Consider the following 15,697-nt stretch of genomic DNA (forward strand, 5'->3'; position numbering starts at 1 on the left):
CCAAGGTCAGGAGAGCATTGCATGAACAGAGGGAGCACTTCAACAAAGAGACAGAAAATATTAAAAAGTACTGAGCATTGCATTGTCATAGCACTGAAAAATTCAATTACTGAACTAAATTCAACAGAAGGATTCAACAGCAGACTAGATCAAGTGGAAAAAAGGATCAGTGAACTTAAAGAGAGAGCAGTGGAATTCATCCAATCAGAAGAGCAGAAAGGAAAAAGAATAAAAAAGAGTGAAGATAGCTTAAGGGACTTATGGGACACCATAAGAAGACCAATATACACATTATAGGGGTACCAGAAGAAGAAGAGAGAGGAAGGGAGAGAAGCTTATGCAAAGATATAACGCCTGAAAACTTTCCTAACCTGAGGAGAAAGAAACAGACCCCCAGATACAGGTAGCCCAGAGTATCAAAAAAGATGCCTCTAAAGAGACCCACAGCAAGACACATTATTAAATTTTCAAAAATTAAAGACAAAGAGAATCTTAAAAATAGAAAGATAGGGACCTCCCTGGTGGCAGAGTGGTTAAGAATCTGCCTGCCAATGCAGGGGACACGGGTTCGAGCCCTGGTCTGGGAAGATCCCACATGCCGCGGAGCAACGAAGGCCGTGCACCACAACTACTGAGCCTGCACTCTAGAGCCCAAGAGCTGTAACTACTGAGCCTGCGTGCCACAACTGCTGAAGCCCGCACGCCTAGAGCCCATGCTCTGCAACTACTGAAGCCTGCACGCCTAGACCCCATGCTCCACAACAAGAGAAGCCACCGCAATGAGAAGCCCGCGCACCCCAACGGAGAGTAGCCCCCGCTCACCACAACTAGAGAAAGTCCACTCGCAGCAATGAAGACCCAACACAGCCATAAATAAATAAATAAATAAATTTATAAATAAATAAAATTAAAAAAAAAAGATAAAAGCAACTTAATATGTACAAGGGAATTCCCATAATACTATCAGCAGATTTTTCAGAAGAAACCTTGGGGACCAGAAGGAAGTGGGACGATATACTCAAATTGTTGAAAGAAGAAAACTGCCAATCAAGAATAATCAACCAAGTAAAACTGTCCCTCAGAATTGAAGGAGAGTTGAAGAGTTTTCCAGATAAACATATGCTGAAGAAGTTTATCACCACTAACTGGCCTTAGAAGAAATGTTAAAGGGAGTTCTTCAAACTGAAATGAAAGGATGCCAATTAGTAACGTGAGAATATATGAAAGTATAAAACTCACCAGTAAAGGTAAATATACACTTAAACGCAGAATACTCTAATATTGTAATGGTGGTGGGTAAATCACTTATAACTCTAGGATAAAGGTTAAAAGAAGACAGTATTAAAAAATAACTATACAACAATTTTTAATAGATACACAATGTAAAAAGACATCCAAGTTTTCAAAATTTCCTGCTCATCAATACTTCCTCTGGAAACCAGTGAAGAATTTCTCCACCCAAATTAAGATATATACCAAAAAGAAGACAACATGAGATTCATGTTGCAGAGGGGACCCACCCCATGAGAAAAAAGAAGAGTAAGTCAACAGCCATACTGTAGATCTAGATTATAACCAGTCAAAGGCTTTGGCAGGTTCCTCTTCAAGAAGATGAATTGTTAAGAATGTCTTATTAAGAACATCTTGTTTGAATGGATTAAGAGACTTACATAACTGAGTGAGAGTCTGGTTGGTAATTAGTGATAAATGTATAGGAAACTAAGCAAATAAAGCAAAAAGGCTGTTATTAATCCTAGAGATAACAGAAAGTTGCACACAAACTGAAAGTAATCATAGTATATGACACGGTTCAGCTGTCAACAGCTTTTGCCTCCTTAAAGTATGCAAACACAACATTCATTCAATTAAAATCACAACATATCTATATTGGAAGGCTGGAGGGACAAGCAGTTTGTATGTGTTGGTGGTGGATGGTACGTGTGAGAGGTAGATGAGTGATGCACCTACAAGTCAAGGAATGCCAAGGGTTGCCTACAACCACCTGAAGCTAGGGGAGTGGCATGAGACAGTTTTTCCTTGGAGCCTCCAGAAGGAACAGAGGCCCTGCTGACACCCTGGTTGCAGATTTCTAGCCTCCAGAACTGTGAGAGAATCAACTTCCGTTTGTTTTAAGCCACCTAGTCTGTGTTACTTTGTTACGGCTGCCCTAGCAATAATACACCGACCTTCAAGAATCTGACTTGCCGTCACTGCCATCTTGTATGCACCACCTTCCTGCTGCTGCCTGAACACGTGGTGACTCCCATTTATTTTAAAGAAATCCTCTAAGATTTTGACACCACCACATGCAAAAGGGCAAAGAATTACCTGTGACGGTAAGTTTAAAAAGTGAGGGATACTTTAACAATGGCAAAAATGGTAATCAAATTGCTAAATCTTGCCACCCTGATGTTAGGAAGATACCAAAACCAAAATAAGGCCGACCTTAAGGTGCTAGGACACATGAAACAGTATTTTACTTTCTATTATGGTTTCCTCAGTAAGGTTAATATTTACCCAAGATTCCCACTTTTTAATGCTTTATCAGAATTTCTCTCTTTTACAATATGCTATTTCAAGGTTTTGCTGAAGTTGCCTTTCTAAAACAGTGAATGAACTGTTCTTGATTTTATTCTGGGTGCCAACTGGAAATAACGTGCTGCAGAATTTATTCCACTCAGCCCTGGAAACCTGAAATGTAATCATTAATCACAGACACATACTGTTTCCTAATGAAAAAACGACGCTTCCTAATATATTTTAGGAACAAGAACACTGAACACTAGAATTATGGAATAAGGAAGCCACCTCAAAGAGTGAAGCAGTCCCCTCACTGGAGATATTCAAGAAGAGGGTTATTAAGAAGGGATTCTCTGAAAAGGAATCATGTGTTTATCACAATGTTAGGCAGAGTTTTCAAATTATAAATAACAAGCTATTAATAGATTGTGGCATGAATTAAGGGGTTGTGACAAGCATATTTTTAGTGGAATTTAATGGCATGGAATAGGAAATAGCAGAGTGCAAAGCATGACTTAAATGCAAGGGCTGATTCACACAACTTCTACTTATATATTTACATATGTAGAGTTAAAGTTATGTGTATATTGGGTTGTGATGTAAACTTTATTTCTTACTGTGGGTCACGGTCAAAAAAGGTTTGAAAGCCACTGTCTTAGAGGGTAAATGTGCCACCAAACAAGCAGCCCATTAGATGCATCCTGTAGGCAGAGAGGACCCAGGCCCAGGGCCTGCTTCAGTGCGTGGAGCTAGGTTGAGACTGGGTTGCCCCAAACACTTTCCAGCAGAGGATCTGGAGCCAACCATGAGGGAAAATCCATCATGAGTTCATTAGGAAGGAACCCAGACCACCAGAGAAGTTCAGAATGTTCAAAGAGGCCAGTAGACAGTGTATGACAGAGGCAGACGTGAAACACCAAATGGGTCCACACAGTCAATTCAAGAACGAAAAGTAATTTGTCACTGTGTAGAAAAAGAACAAGAAAACATTTCTCATCCCCCAAAACATTTGTTTGGCTTTGAAGCCATTTATTTTCAAGAGAGGCAATGAAATAATACCTATGAACAGCACCTTGTACCAATAATGTTTATTTTATTTCATGTCCTGGGGACACAGTTTTAAAGAGTACTTCTTAATTTGGCAACGAAGTGGAAAAAGTCAGTTTAGGATTTTTCTTTGTGAATCATAAAAAATTTGGAGGATGTGCTATTTGCCATAAAATAGAATTAAGGGATAAAGTAAATTTAGATTAAATGAGCCAAACTTGTGAGCTATCTTCAACATGCCGTGGGCATTAAATACTTCCCCGAGTTTTAGATCTAGGGTTATCTGTCATATGGAAAATAAAAGCTGACCCCACCCCAAAGGCTGAATGTAATCACATCTTCTTTAACCAAGTGACAGGCTATGATAGAAAAGCAAAGAGTAAAAGATTCAAACTGGCTTTAGTAATAGTGTAAAATCTTTCCCATGTCAACAGGTTCTCCAAAGAAGGTAAAACAGTAAGCTCCATACGGTTTTTCAAAATTATGGCCCAAAGTTTAGGGCAGAAAGATATTAAAGTTAATATAAAATTTTAGCAATATGTGTGGATTTATTCTTAACTCTCCCTTTCCTTAGATTTTTTTTCTTGGAATAGTGTATTCCCTGTAATTGAATCACAGAAATGAATTAAAAATTGCACATTAAATTGTTACAAACCCAAATTGCCATCCACACCTCATCAAGAATGTTTTTTGTTTTTTTTTTTTTTCAACTTAAGAAGAAATAGCACGATTCTCTCAAGCTGATACTTTCCTCCTGGAGTGATGCCTACATGATGTTTCATTTTGGCTTCACATCCAGAAAGTCATTTGAGGACACCCAAGTGGCTCTTTTAGCACTTTACCTTTTCTTCTCACTCTTCTTGTTGTTATTCATTTATTTATTGTGATAAGCTTACTTTAATTAAATCTAACATTCTTTGAACTTTTCTTCTACATTTTCCTATCATCCACAGAAACTATGTCTGTTGTACTTGAAAGCATATTTTATACTGGATAAATTTTTTTTTTCCTGGTGATGACATTTTTTAAAGTCACAGTACACTTCCAGCAAACAGGAGGTAGCTAAAAATAATGCTGGAGAGACATGAACTCAACATCTCCTCTTGGGTCCACAGGCACTTCAAACTCAGTCGATCCAAAACCAAACCCTTTATTAGTACTCTCCAAGAGTTCCAAGTGTTGCGACCTCATTGAAAGGTCCCATGCCTCTCAGCATCCCATAAAAGAAAGTTCTTAGTCTTTCTTGTCCTCAAATATCATTGTCAAGTCTTATATTGGGTCGGCCAAAAAGTTCATTTGGGTGTTTTCCATAAGATCTTATGGAAAAACCCGAACGAACTTTTTGGCCGACCCAATACACGCTAATCCTTAAACCTTTCTGGAACCCATCATTTCTTTGCATTCTCAGAGCCCCTATTCCAGGCTGTCATCTGGATAAACACAAAAGGCCTAACTGGTCTTCCTGGTTTGACCTCTGCAATCTACTCTCCACATATGACCAGAGATTCTTCCTAAAACACCAATCTGTCACATGGAGAAACCAGCAGCCACTTTGCGTCTCCTGATGAGAGAACAGCCACCACCTATGCTTGTGTCAAAGTGATCAAAACTGAGCTGGAGCAAGCCTCAGCACCCAGCTGTCAGTTCCTAGGAAATGCCAAGGGTGGAGGAACTCACTGAGCTGCATCTTGAGCCTGCAATCAACAACATCCAGACTGTGGGAAGCTGAGCAGGTCAAAGGGCCCAGATTCTTCCACAGATAAATTGTAACAAAAATAAAGGGATGGAGGGGAAACTGCAGATAAAAAAGACTTAAAAAACATTTAAAAAATGAGCAAGACTAAACTTGTGCCTAGGGATGCACAGTTGAATGAACTATAAAGAAACACAAGGACGTGACCGATGACCCTGGAAGTCAGGGTAGTCTTTGTAGGGACACAGGGAGCTGTGATTGGGACGAGGCTTACGAGGGGCTTCCCAGGGTGGATGGCAACATTCTATTTCTGGAGCTGTGCTGTGGTTACCAGGGCGTTTGCTTTAAAATACTTTACTAAGCCACATGTTTGTTCGTATGGTGTTCTACTTTTATTTTACAATGAAAAAGTTAAACACACACACACACACACACACAAATCTGACCATGTTGCTGCCCTGTTAAAACCCTTCAATGGCCTCATAGTTCTTGTAAGAAAAAGTCCAAACTCCTTCACGTGGTGGACAAGGCCTTGCGGCATCTGGCTCTCTACTCAAAGCCTCAATGCTTGCCTGTCTCCTCCCTACATTAAATTTTCAGTTCCTCAAAAGCATTCTGCTTCCTTCTGTCACGGCCTCTGAACTTCAGTTATTTCTGCTTGGAACAATCAAACATGCTCTCTTTCCCCTTCACTTGGCTGATTCCCATTTGTCCTTCAGGCCCCAGGAGGAAAGCCTTCCCAGCGCTCCAATGTTGGGTATCCTGAAGTACCTCTCTGTCTTCCCATTACACACTATACTTTCTCAATCACAGCCTTTATCATCTGCATTAATATAGTCTATTAGTTCATATTTTCCATAGATCAACAACTCTAGGCAAGATGTATTAACTTGCCCTCAAATTTTTATATCCCAATACCTAGCACAATGCCTAGACAAAAACCAAGTCCCATGCTTCATAACACCCTTCCCTTTACTATTTAATTTTTAGCGTGCCTCAGATCACATGGGGGACTTGTTCTTTGGCCTACTCCAAATGATCGTGATTCACTGAGTCTGGGCCAGGCCCAGGAATCTGTGTTTTTAAGAATACCTATATGATTCTGATGAAAGAACCATACTTGGAGAAAGTGTCCCATATCCAATCAATCTCTTTGTAGATTCTCTGTCCTACACCTCTCTTTTTTTTTTTTTTCACTTTTTCGCCGCACCGTGCGCCATGCGGGACCTTAGTTCCCCGACCAGGGATCGAACCCATGGCCCCTGCAATGGAAGCATGGAATCTTAACCACTGGACCGCCAAGGAAGTCCTGCCCTAAATGTCTCAGATTCATTCCTTCTTTTCCCCACTCTCACTGACTTAACTGTGGTCATTTCCCCCCTAGACTAAAAAAAGCTTCCACCTAGTTCCCCTCCTCCTGATTCCTCTCCTCCAAGCCCTCCACACACAAAGCTTCTACACACAGGCTTATGTGGGAAACACAATCATCTGGCCCCTGACTATGGTTCCTCCTGCTGTCCTAAGCCAGCATGTTGACACTGGAAAGAAAAAGGCAGGATGGATGAGAGAGACTGTGTTAAACGTGGCTAAAACATGTTCTCTTGATGGATACAGCAGAAGGAAATGAAGAAGTAAAATGCCATTCTGAAGGTAACTAAGGTAAAAAGAACTACGCAGCTTTACAAGAGACTCCACGGCCATACTCATGTCACTACTATTCTCCAGTAGTTATATATATCTCTCTATATAGCATTAGTAAGAACTTAATGTCAGCAAGGCCCTACGTCTTTAGTGGTATTAGAACTAAATACGTATCTCACTTAACAGACAAAGGCAACTTTTAAAAAACAATTATAAAGCATTATTGGAATAGAATACAGATATATATGCAGCACTTGCTAACTAACATCTTCCCTCAAGATACAGGGCAAGGAAGGCACAAAATTTAAACAACATGCTTAGCAAGTTTTTTTTTTTTTTTTGAATTTTATTTATTTTTTTATACAGCAGGTTCTTATTAGTCATCAATTTTATACACATCAGTGTATACATGTCAATCTCAATCGCCCAATTCCTCACACCACCATCCCCACCCCCCCGCGGCTTTCCCCCCTTGGTGTCCATACGTTTGTTCTCTACATCTGTGTCTCAACTTCTGCCCTGCAAACCGGTTCATCTGTACCATTTTTCTAGGTTCCACATATATGCGTTAATATACGATATTTGTTTTTCTCTTTCTGACTTACTTCACTCTGTATGACAGTCTCTAGATCCATCCACGTATCAACAAATGACTCAATTTCGTTCCTTTTTATGGCTGAGTAATATGTAAGAGCCAGACTGTAAAGTTGGTGTGGAACTTACTGCATTCATATCTTTGCGGTATACATGGGGTGAGGGGCACAGGCTTAGAATCCCATCAGAAGGGGGATGAGGGTACCTCTGGCCTTAAGCAGAGCTCCCTCAGACAACTCTGCAAGCCCACGTTGCATGTTTTATTAAAAAGGCAACAAGTGACACTAGAGGAACAGGATAGGAGAGAGCATTGCTCATCATGGAGACAGCTGAGGGTTGCACCAGTACTGCATGTTAGGCTCAAACAACAAACAGATCCCACAAGAAAACTAACGTTGCATTTCTTTCCAGCTGTGTATGTCTAGAGGTGTTATAAGTAAGTCTCACATTTGTTGTTAGAAAGAAGCGTTATTAAAACTATTTTATCCTCACTCAATTTGAAATAGATGGAGAGGAGTTTGCTTGGTGTGTATGAAAACCTGCACCGAGATGCTCAGCTAACCCACACACCTGACCTGGCCTCTCCCCGAGCAACTCCTCTCCTGCTGTCTCCTGACACCAATCCTTGCCCAGTGTCTTCCTCTGCAACGATGCTGGCAACAACCTGCTTATTAAATGGCGTAAAAGAAGGAAATTCCCAACAGCCAGGTTCCTAACACATGTGTTTCTGTAAATATTAAAGAATCTGAACATCATAAAAAGCCTTGCTGTCATCAGTTTTAGCCTTCTGTTTCCAAGGATCTGCAGCAGGGTAAAAGCAGTAACTTTCTTCAGATCACAGAATGAAAGGAACAGAGAGAAAAAGAGGCAGAAAGAGGAGGGGGAAGGGCAGAAGGAAGAGAAAGCATGAAGGAGAAAAAGCCAGGGGAATTGGGGGCTGGGTTTTCGGAGAGCCTGCATTTGTTTCACGGGGCCACTGGATTTGCTGCCTTGAATCCAATGGATTCCGGGTGCACTCCGGGCTACGCCTCCCGGTCTTCACCACTGTAAAGTCAGGAGAGGAAAACCTGATCTTTTTGCTCCCGGTGCTGTGGCTCCGTATGTTGGGGCCCAGCTAGATCCTCCCCCACTTTGATTCCCAGCCTTGAAAAGCAATTTAGAGAAGTAAGAAGCCTGTGAAACAGCTGTAGGGAACTGCATTTGGAGCCCAGCACGCCACGCTGAGAAACATGGGCGCACTCTTCATTTTGGAATGTACAGGAATGAAACTGATTGGTTCATTTCGATCTGCCAGGGGCTTTTCTTTCTCCTTTTTTCCCCTTACTTTATTATTTTTTTAATATTTTATTTTGCAAATGGGCCCTCACATGTCACTCTCCAGAAGTTTGCAATCCACAGGCAAGGGAATTAATACAAGGTCTGTTGCGAATAAAATTATAATTACTTCTCTGTCCAAAAGTTCAACTTTCTTTGTTTCCCTCATCAGTTCTGAATTCCTGTAGTTGACTGGCACCAACGCAAGAGTGAAGTAATTTCTTTCCTCTGTGATTTATTTTCTGGTGATAAGTAAGCAAAAATACTATAAAGAAAGGGAAAAGAATGATGCAAAATGAGTACTTCTCAAAAACACAACTCCAGAGTGAAAGTAGGTAAAATGGAGTCCTGTGTGTCAAGAAACTTAAGAATAAAGCTACATGGTCATATCTATTTCTGTGTAATAAAAATAAACTTTTTAGTAAAACTATGTGTCAGGAACATAATGCTAAGAGCTTTACATGCATTATCTCATTTAATCCTTGGAACAACATATTTGCATGGGAAGAATCATCCACATTTTAAAGATAAAGAAAATGAGGTTTACCGAGGTTAAAAAAAACCTGCTAAAGCCTAATAAAATAGCAGAGTCAAGATGCAAGTGCACCTCTGCCTCCAAGGACTGCTATGCTAGGCCCCTTCTCCAGGCTTTACAAGGTTTAGACAAAAGCCTTGAAAAGCCCACTGCTCAGAAATGCACGTTGGATAACTATGTTCTGTCAACAGAGGTTGAACAACAAATCTTTTCTGTTATAATCACTGTTCAATGCATTCATCTCTTCATAGTAAGTGAGATATGGTCAACTTACCTTTATCTTTCTTAAGTGATTCAGGTGTGTAGTGTTTTCCAGTAATCATTTGAGTGAGTTTTTTATGTTTGTTTTTAGCTATATAGAAGATCACCGTAAGAACAGGCAGAGCAGTATAATACCCAAGCTCACAGAACCCATCAGTCATGAGCGCAGCTGAGATACACAGTGTATAAAGAGGCTGCCCGACAGATACATGGTCATTTCATTTTTCTGCATATTCAAAATTCTACTGAAGGACTAAGCTAGACTAGGAAAAAAAGTGGCCTGCGGCTAAACCGTATGTCCATCCCTTCTACCTCCACCCCGGTTTTAGTGAATTTCACTTTGGAGCATCTCCAGGGATGCTAGAGCATTCATTCATTGGGCAGAAATCTACCTGATACTGTGTTAAGTGCTGAGGGATACATGCATGAGCAAAACAGACCCGGTCCTGCCCTCAGTCTAGTCTAACATAAAAAAGCCAGCACTGTGCAATTCATCACACATGCAATGGAAGGATGTTCATGAAACTCTTGTGCAGGTTCCTCACGAAAACTCCAGGAGAAATTTCTTTCTGATCCTTGGGTCAAGATGCTGGAGAGGGTGTGGAGGAAAGGGAACACTCTTGCACTGTTGGTGGGAATGTAAATTGATACAGCCACTATGGAGAACAGTATGGAGGTTCCTTAAAAAACTACAAATAGAACTACCATACGACCCAGCAATCCCAATACTGGGCATATACCCTGAGAAAACCATAGGTCAAAAAGAGTCATGTACCAAAATGTTCATTGCAGCTCTATTTACAATAGCCAGGACATGGAAGCAACCTAAATGTCCATCGACAGATGAATGGATAAAGAAGATGTGGCACATATATACAATGGAATATTACTCAGCCATAAAAAGAAATGAAATGGAGGTATTTGTAATGAGGTGGATGGAGTTAGAGTCTGTCATACAGAGTGAAGTAAGTCAGAAAGAGAAAAACAAATACAGTATGCTCACACATATATACGGAATCTAAGGAAAAAAAAAAAAGGCCATGAAGAACCTAGTGGCAAGACGGGAATAAAGACACAGACCTACTAGAGAATGGACTTGAGGATATGGGGAGGGGGTGGGGTGAGATGTGACAGGGTAAGAGAGTGTCATGGACATATATACACTACCAAATGTAAAATAGATAACTAGTGGGAAGCAGCCGCATAGCACAGGGAGATCAGCTCGGTGCTTTGTGACCACCTAGAGGGGTGGGATGGGGAGGGTAGGAGGGAGGGAGATGCAAGAGGGAAGAGAAATGGGAACATATTGTATATGTATAACTGATTCACTTTGTTATAAAGCAGAAGCTGACACACTATTGTAAGGCAATTATACTTCAATAAAGATGTTTAAAAAAAAAAAAAAAAGAGTAGTAGTTCTGGAGAGAAGCTGATCTACTTTTAATCCCATGGACACTCTATACTTCAAAACTAATTGAGCCTACTTTCTTTGCTGTTAAAAAAATTCAGGGCCCACCTGTGGCCCACTCACCCATGGGACATAAGATGCATTTCAGTAACTGTCTCATTGCTAGTCTAGCAGATGTCCCTTATCTTTTTCTTTCCTCCTTTCTTTCTCAGATATTTCTTATTTGAATATTGTTTTTTGTTTCCTTCATCTTTGGGGAAAAAGGTATAGTAGAAGAAAGTAAAAATAAATAAAAATATACACACGTATGAAAATTTTAGGAAAGTAGGGCAATGTCTGCTGACTCCAAAAACTCCAAAAATTTGACTTTTTGGAAATCTCTTCAATCTTGACTAAGAACTGTTTTTATTATTTTCCCACCTTAAAGTTTAAGCTCTTGGGGAAAAAAAGGTGATGGAGAATTTTTAGTTATTTGGAATCCAATAATGTTCTCTTTTTAATTATGTAAGGACTGAATGCAGAAAGCAACTATTTATAAATGAGAATACCCCCATGTGCCAACTGACGTACACAGAACTTGCTCTGGTGACTAGGTGATATTGTATTAAAAAAATGAATTGACTTTAAGTGTAACAAAATGCATTTTCTATTGTTACCAGCTCTAGATTTATGACCTCAGCTCATTAAGCTTTCTTAAAGAAGTTGTCTGACTAAGTTCTAATCACGCTTTTATATAACACAGAGCCAACTATAACCCAAATCCTAGCTTTCATCAGGAAGATGAGATCTATAGGGGACTTAATTCAAAGGTCAGAGACATTATTGGTGATGCTGAAAATAATTTGCCATTTTTTATACAGGTTAAAATAATATATTTTTAAATTTGATTTTTAGAACTAAGAACAATTAAATTACTCTGTTACTCTTACTGTTATGAAGGATGTTATGAAGAGTGCATGACATTAACAGAAGGCAGAGGAACAAAGGAGAGAGCTTCTGAGAGAGAATATGGGCATCTCCGCAAAAGCAGATACAGTATGTAGACATGTCTCATCTTTCTGTGGTGCCCAATCATCTGGGTACTCGCTGACACACAGAATTATAATGTCAAAAGAAGAAAGTTTTGCATGTTGTTATTTTTCAATCACCACCATCATCATTATCAATCTATGAGATTCCCTTTCCACTTTGTAGTACATTATATCAGATGAACACATTAAGATCAGTATGTCATTAGACAATATTTTCCATTTAAGTTTTCCAATGGCCCTAGACTCTTAAATAAGTGAATCTACAGGTGTGACCTTTTAGCTCTTTATTTACAAACTACTCAAATGGTATATGTACAACTGATTCACTTTGCTGTACACCTGAAACTAACACAACACTGTAAATAACTATACTACAATAAAAATTAAAAGAAAAAAACCCAAAAAAACCCCAAAATACTCAAATGAAACGAATCACATTAATAAATCTGTATGCATGTATATCTCAGATGTACTTCTTTTGAATACCAGACAAAAGACGCATCACTGTTACTTTCCCCTAAGCCGTCATGATTGGTGTTACCATCAGATTCTTATATGCCAAAAAAAGGGCCCAGGGGAGCATTGCTGAAAGTTTTAATGGAATAAAGCCAAAAGGAATATGTTATGAGTTAAACAGATGTTCTAGTTTTGAAACCAATTTGGACAAAGATAAGTAAAATCGCCAAATAAATCCCAAACAAATACTATTTCCTTACAGCCTACATACACCAAATTATAAACTAAACAGGATCTAAGTACTAAGCAAATATCAGTAACAATAATTATCATTATTCTCATTATTCTTATTTATTGAAGGCTTACTATTTGATAGGAACTGTGCTAAATACTTTACATTATCTCATTTAATCCTCAAATCTTTAAGTCATGAATAAAAACTAATAAGATACTCCAATAAAAATTATTTTAAAGTTTTTTTTAATTTAAAAATAAATAAATTAATTAAAAAATCCAGATAGTCTTGAATTCTGCTTAATTGAAAAACAAAAAACTAATGAACCCCTACTATTAAGTGATCCTTACACTTAATTCTGAGCAGAGAATATAGTCCTAGCTTAGGTTTCAAATACCCAATGTTTGCAGCCCTTACCCTAGGTGCAAATTTTAAACTTACTGGGCTATTTTTTTCATCACTGAATCCCCAGCACCTAGCATGGTACATGACATACAACAGATGCTCAATAAATGTTTGTTAATTGAATAAGTGAGTGGACACAATTTAGTCACTGGTTTTCAAAGGAGTAGAAAGGATCCTCATGGAATATGGCAAATGTATTAAGTCTGATGAAGCCATTGTAGGAAGCTTTTAAAATTAACTAATTAATTAATCAAATTAATTGATTAATTAATCAATATTAATTATTGATCTCTTTTTTAATTACAAAATAATGGCTATATTTCACTGCACTGTACAATATATCCTTGCTGATTATTTATTTTATACATAGTAGTTTTTTTTTTTTAAAACATCTTTATTGGAGTATAATTGCTTTACAACAGTGTGTCAGTTTCTGCTTTGTAACAAAGTGAATCAGTTATACATATATGTATGTCCCCATATCTCTTCCCTCTTGCATCTCCCTCCCTCCCTCCCACCCTCCCTATCCCACCCCTCTAGGTGGTCACAAAGCACCGAGCTGATCTCTCTGTGCTATGCGGCTGCTTCCCACTAGCTACCTATTTTACGTTTGGTAGTGTATATATGTCCATGCCACTCTCTCACTTTGTCCCAGCTTACCCTTCCCCCTCCCCGTATCCTCAAGTCCATTCTCTAGTAGGTCTAGTAGGTCTGCATCTTTATAAATAAGAGTCAGTCTTTTATTTTCCTCTGAAACCAAATATAGGTGAGCTATGTCCTAAGACGATGACAACGACCACAATACACTTCTCTGGGCACAGTGGGGACATATGATTTAGTTGATTTAAGTAGGAACAGTTGAACTACCAAAACATTTAGCAGTGTTTTAAGTTGTCAGAAAGTGATTGATTATATTCAACTACAATTTAATAAAAATTTAAGGGTCTAGGGGTTGGGTGTGGGTGCTCTTAAAAAGTTAAAATTTCCATAAAATCATTCAAAAGTACAACCTAGTAACAGTACTTGCCAAGACAAAAATGTTCCAGTAGCTCGACTTTTTATGCTAGGATCACTTCTGGAACTAGAAACCAGATGTAAAGGTAAATTCTCAATTTCTGACCTTCATCTTCTAAGAGGTCTAGGGAAAGAAGTCAACTGTTCAGCTCTATTAAATCACAGACTGGCTTTTGGGTTACTGGATAACGGCATAGAGGTATACCTATTTTTATCAATACTGCCATGAACAAAGTACTAGTCCTCTAATAAACTCCACAACCAGTAATTCTGAACTTGTAGAACCTATGAAAATGGTCATTTTTATTTATTTTCCTCATCATAGGAGTCTAATCCTCTCTAATGACAGCATTCATTTAAGTTGGTATTTATATGCCTGAATGTTTTATATCATCATAATACAATTGCACTGGTCCTGTGAATTCTCTTAATGTGATTGTATTTGTACTAAAAAAATCTCCATTAAAAAGTAGTACTTCACAGTTAGCTACTCTTTCATGAAGTGAAACAGATGGCTCTCTGGAACATTTTCATCTGTATCTTATTCTGTCAAATTTCACTTATCTATCTAAAACAAAAAGGACTTTAAAAGTACCCTTATAGACAACAAAGGTTTTCTTCCCTAAAGTAAATATGGTTGCCACTTTTTAACTAACTGTACAATGTCAAGTGAGTAATTGTAATACTTGATAATAGAAACTTATAAGTCAAATATCCAATTTTCATACATCTTTATTTTCTTTCTTGGTGTCAGGAGTAGAACGAGGTTAGTCAAGAACAGAAACTATGGCATACACGGCTCAGCTTTGAAACAAATCAAATAAAAAGGTTCTTTCCAACCTAAAATATTGTAAGCTTCAAAATGATTATACATACCTCATAACAAGCCTTAAAAAAATAAGCTCTGATACGGATTTAATGTCAACTCTTCCAAAATCTTTTTCGTTTAGAAATTCCAGAAACTCCTTCAAATTCTATAAGCAAACAACATTCTTTACCGTATTGGCAGAAATTTAGGAAGTATTAAATTTACTTACCATACTGGCAGAATTCAGGAAGCTTGCAAGCTACCATTATTCACCCTTATGATATCTGAGATGTAACTCTTCACAACATTAAATGCATCACTGATTTTTCTAAGCATTTAAAAATGAGCTCTCTCCAACCCTATGACAAGTATCAGCCTACATAATTTTAAAAGGATATTTCATACAGTTTGTAATTTTTTTTAGTGTAATTGGACCATGTGTATTAAAACACAGTTTAAATAAGAATACCCGCAGAATCCCTAGTTTAATTAATTCATCCCATACCTTTTGGAAGCAGGTAGACACATTAATTATACACAAATAAAATAAATTTAAGCTAATCAAGAAGAGACAGGAAGTTTGTTCTCAAATCTTGAACTTCTGAAAGTAAATTATTACATAATTAGAATTCCTCACACAATTATACCACAACATTGGTTTTCCTACAGGTTTGGGCAATTTGCTGGTTACTGGATAAGATCTTATTTATAAATTGTCAGTTAATCCTATCACAT

General features: G+C 38.3%; 1 protein-coding gene across 4 annotated transcripts in view; it reads right to left on the reverse strand.

Moving 5' to 3' along the window:
• DSE (dermatan sulfate epimerase) overlaps positions 1-15,697 on the reverse strand; it is a 69,977-nt gene that overhangs the window by 21,275 nt on the left and 33,005 nt on the right. The gene's annotated exons all lie outside the window — the stretch shown is intronic.

The sequence above is a fragment of the Eschrichtius robustus genome, chromosome 9 (genome assembly GCF_028021215.1).
Source record: "Eschrichtius robustus isolate mEscRob2 chromosome 9, mEscRob2.pri, whole genome shotgun sequence".
NCBI lineage: Eukaryota > Metazoa > Chordata > Mammalia > Artiodactyla > Eschrichtiidae > Eschrichtius > Eschrichtius robustus.